At 35.2% G+C, this 5266-nt stretch overlaps 1 pseudogene; it reads left to right on the top strand.

Annotated features, from left to right (window-relative positions):
• The first annotated feature begins 1134 nt into the window (after positions 1 to 1134).
• Positions 1135 to 2060, top strand: LOC125121166 (olfactory receptor 4C15-like; annotated as a pseudogene).
• The last annotated feature ends 3206 nt before the right edge of the window (positions 2061 to 5266 follow it).

Genomic DNA, 5266 nt, shown 5'->3' on the forward strand with positions numbered 1-5266 from the left:
CATTTGCTCTGTGTCCTTCATCAAAAGGAGTCATTCAAATAGTAACAAAGCAATCAGAAGGTTTTAACCTCTACAGTGAATGGAGACTCTAGAAAATTCAACCCTGCTCTGAAAGTCAACCTTGCCAGAAAAGAAAAAAAAAATTAACTTCTTTCTCTGTAGAACCAGTGGGAAGCACTTGGCCCTTGTTCTCACAGTTTCTTGGTTAAAATTACAGACTCAACTATTGTTATTTTTTTGATTTTCTCTTTTTAGGCATGAATTTCCTACCACTAAAATACTGTAATGACATCTAATATGGATTGTTTCCTACTCATGAGGCCCTGAACAGTCACTTCCTTGCATTATATCATAGTCATTATAATAATACTCATCAGTAGGTGATACTATTTTTTTTTAACTTTTGTTCTTATTTTTAAATAGTGAGTGAAGAGAAAAGACATCTGAACACATGTATACATGTTAGGTGTTAGTATACAGGGCATAGATTGATCTTTCTCTTTTATAAAAAACAAATTTGTTAATCTAAATATATCAGTTCATTTCAGTCTTTTAAAGAAATAAGGGGAATTTCCATGATTTTCATGCACTTCTTAAACTAGGTTTTATATCTTCTTCTACTTGTAGATAAAGAAGTTTCCTGGTCAGCGGTGACATGCAAGTCATCTTTGCTCCAATTCCATGCACATGGTAGGTGTGATTAATAAACTGACATCCTTCTTTCCTCAGGACTTGGATTTGACTTCAGAACCTGTCTCACAGTTCACTTCAGGAAACCACTACTAAGTGTTGAGTTGGCAATTGAGATGAAAAATGTTTCTCATCCCTACCACACGTGGATCTTATCCTTCCCCTTCATTGGAATGTCTGTCTATCTTTGACAGTATACTTATATTTAATAAACTCTATATACCTCAGTTCTTCTTAATATCCCACTACTACCCTAAAAAGCAGTTTCTAATTTTGTGTTCTACACAAGCAGAGAAGAACAAGCATGTAAGATAATTTTTCATGTGGATGCACCAACTTGATAACTATGATAATATTAAAAACTTGGCTGAGACAGATTTTTTTTCAGATAGTTATACTTTCTATATGCTCACTGAGGTAGCTTTCACATTTTCCTTGTAGATCATGGAAAATCAAAACATTTTTACTGAGTTTATCCCTCTGTGGATTTCACAGAATCCAAATGTTCAGAAGATAATATCTGTTGTATTTTTGTTTATTTACATTGCAACTGTTGGGATAACTTGCTGATTGTGGTTGCCACCAGTAATAGCCCAGCCCTCCTGGATGCCCCCATATACTACTTCTTGCCTTTTCTGTACTTCCTGGATGCATGCTTCTCCTCTGTCATTGTCCCAAAGATAATTGTGGCCTCTATGAGAGGAAATCCATCTCCTTTGAAGGCTGCATAGCCCAGCTTTTTGCCAAATATTTCTTTGATGGAGTGGAGGTCTTTTTCCTTATAGCCATGGCATATGGCTGTTATGTGGCCATCTGAAAATCCTTGCACTACTCATCTGTCATGAACCAGAGGCTCTGTGGCAAACTAATGGTGGTGGCCTGGGCAGGGGGTTACTGCATTCTTCAATACAAATACACTTTACTGTCTTGCTGCCCACTGCAGTGCTAATGTCATCAACCACTTCATATGTGACTTGTACCCAATAGCGGAGCTTGCCTGCACTGATACCGATATCTTTGGCGTTTTGGTGGTTACCAACAGTGGGTTTATCTGCATCCTAACCTCCTTGTCGCTTGTCTCCTATGGGGTCATCTTGCTGTCTCTGGTAACCTGTAGTACTGAGGGGCAGTGGAAAGTCCTATTCACCTGTGGAGCGCACATTGCTGTTGTGGTTTCTTTCTTTGTCCTGTGCATATTTGTGCATGCAGGACGTTGATCTGCTTTCTCTTTTAACAAGATGGTAGCCATATCTTACACAATCCTGACTCCTTTGCTTAATCCTTTGATTTACACTTTCTAGACATAGGAAGTTAAAAATTCCATGAAGATAGTGTGGCACAGAATAATGGTGGTTTCTAATGAGAAATAGAATAATAAATTTTGAATAAAAATAAGATTAAAAAAGTTGAATTTTCTTGTTAGACAAACTTTATGTGGATGGGCCTTGTTGGACAGGTGGTAAAGTAAGGTAGTATAAAAATATAACATAAGGGTCAGGAAAAGATGTTTTCATGTTTAGATTAGTTATGAACTCTGAATTGGCAACTTAGTATCCTCACATGAAAATTAAATGGAGTTTAATTTTATGCTTACTTGGAATCTAAAAATCAGAAGAAGAACAAAGAGGCATTAACTATCAGACCTCTTTCCACTCCTTTGATGCTTAGGAAATCCTTTGTGGAGGAAAGACCAAACTATCTTAGAGGTTATAAATGGAAGCAATTTCACATGAAAAAATATATTTAGGATACAATTTCAGTAACAGATGAAAAAAAAATCATGACTCAGGAATGGAAGTGCTTAGCACATTCACAGAAGCTCCCCTGTGGGTGTTCTTGTATCACATAGCCATGTGTTTAAAAACAGCAATTTACACCTTGGATTTCATGAACCCTCTCCCTATCTCCTCTTTATTTTTAGAGATAACTCATCACTTGCTGATATACTATATAATTTTTTTACTTATTATTTTTTGTCTGCCTTCTCACATAGAATGTAAGTGATAGAATATAAGTGATGAGGCAGGAAATTTATTTTTGTTTTATTCATTGGTGTGTCATTAGTGTCCAGAGAAGCCTGGTGTAGAAGCTCAGTAAAGATATGCTGAATAAATGAATAAATGAAATATTTTCCCATATCCAAATTTAAAACTATCATTAACAATAATGCAGCAATGTTTCAATTTTGGCAAAGTAATAAAATTTTTGCTGATATTAGCCCTTTGATATTGATGATAAATCTCTCATGATTTAACACAGACAAGATTATTTAAAATACATTCTCTATTCTAGTTAATTTTCCCCAAATGAACTCTAATCATAATATATACAAATTCAAAGAGAAAATATAGCCATTTTTTTCTCTATCCACTCTTTTTCTTTTTTCTTTTTCTTTTTTTTTTTTTTGGCTTTTTAGGGCCACACTGAGGCATATGGCTGTTCCCAGGCTAGGGGTCAAATGAGAGCTCCATTTGGCAGCCACAGCCACAGCCACAGCAATGCAAAATTAGAGTAACATCTGAGACCTATACTATGGATTGAGGCAATTATGGATCTCCAGTCCATTGAGCAAGATCAGGGATCAAACCCATATCCTTATGGATACTATTTAGATTCATTTCTGCTGAGCCACAACAGGAGCTCCTTTTTCTCATTCTTTCTTCTCAAATTTTTCTTCCACTCCCACAAAATTATATATTGCTTTCAGTGATCTGACTGTTATTCTGAAAGTGTTTCTGATTCCAATAAATTTGTCTATGACCTCAAATATGAATTTTATAGAAGCTTTAATCTAGCCAGAGTGTTTGTGCTACTCACTGGATACCTTTCCCTAGTAAGATACGACCATAATTGAACAGAATTTAGAGTCTGAGGTCATCCTAAGACTGAATATGAGATAGCAATAAATGAATTCAAAATGACAGAAAACTTAATTGTCCTCTACCCTATTTTGACAGTTTCCATGATGGAATAACCATTTTCAACTGCCTTCATTAAAAATTTGGCCTTGATATAACAAAACTAGGATTCCAGTTGGGTTATCCAATCTTTCAGGTTACAATTAATTTTAATAAACCCAGGGTCAGTTGTCTCAGACATTGAAGGGGCTCCCAGAAGTCATTGACTCACCTCTTCCCTTTGTCCAGTTCAATGGTCTCCTTTGATATTACTATTTGCAATTTCTTATTCACCAGAACTGAAGAGCTTACATAGTCCCTCAAAGGCAGGGTTTTAATATAGGGTTCTGTGATTGGTAAGTTTAATTCAGTTTAACTCTTTCATTGCTATTCTTGTTTTCTAGGTTAGGAAATCTTATGACATTACCGAATTTCTTATTAGAGATTTGGATACATAATAATAGTTAAGAGATTTGTATTCTACAGCAATCCTTTGGTTGTTCAGTAGCATGTTGTTTAGTTTCCATGTGTTTGTGTTTTTTACAGTTTTTTTCATGTTGTTTATTTCCAGTCATATAGTGTTGTGGTTGGAAAAGATGCTTGATATGATTTCAATTTTATTAAAGTTACCAATGCTTGATTTGTAGCCTAGGATGTGATCAATCTTAGAGGATGTTCCATGTGCACTGGAAAAGAATGTGTAGTCTGTTGCTTTTGGATGGAATGCCCTATAAATATCTATGAAGTCTATCTGGCCTAATGCTTCATTCAGGCCCTGTGTTTCCTTATTGATTTTCTGTCAGGATGATCTGTCCATTGCTGTAACTGGGGTGTTAAATCCCCCAACATTATTGTTTTATAGTCAATTTGTCCTTTTAAGTTAGCAGTTACCTTATATATTGTGAAACTATGTTGGGTGTGTAGATATTGCAAATTGTTATATCTTCTTCTTGGATTGATCCTTTGATCATTAGGTAGTGACCTTCTTTGTCTCTTAAGATATTCTTCATTTTAAACTCTATGTTGTCTGATATGAGTATTGCTACTCCAGCTTCCTTTTGATTCCTGTTTGCATGGAATATTTTCTTCCATCCTCTCACTTTCAATTTGTATGTGTCCATAGAAGTGAAGTGGGTCTCTTGAAGACAGCATGTATATGGATCTTGGTTTTGTATCCATTGAGCCAGTCTATGTCTTTTGGTTGGGGCCTTTGGTCCATTAACATTTAAGGTAATTATTGATATGTATGTTCTTATTGACATTTTATTAATTGCTTTGGATTTGTTTGTGTTGCTCTTTTTTCTTCCCTTCTTCTCTTGCTCTCTCCTCTTGTGGTTTGATGATTATCTTTAGTGTTGTATTTGAGTTGATTTTTCTTTGTTTGTGTATCAATTGTAGATTTTTGGTTTGCAGTTATTCTGAAGATTTGATATGAGTCTATGTATATAAAAGATAGTTTTAAGTTGTTGGTCTCTTAATTGTAATTGCATTTACAGTGTCCTGCATTTGTACACACCTCTTCTCATGATTTCTGATTTTTGTGGCATAATTGTGCATGGATGATTTTGTACCTTTACAGTATATATAACTTTACTGGTGAACCTTACCATTTGTGGTATTTTTGTTTCCTATTGAGGCCATTTTGTTTCTGCCTACAGAAGTTCCTTTAGTATTTGTTG

This window comes from Phacochoerus africanus, chromosome 2, assembly GCF_016906955.1.
Source record: "Phacochoerus africanus isolate WHEZ1 chromosome 2, ROS_Pafr_v1, whole genome shotgun sequence".
Taxonomy (NCBI): domain Eukaryota; kingdom Metazoa; phylum Chordata; class Mammalia; order Artiodactyla; family Suidae; genus Phacochoerus; species Phacochoerus africanus.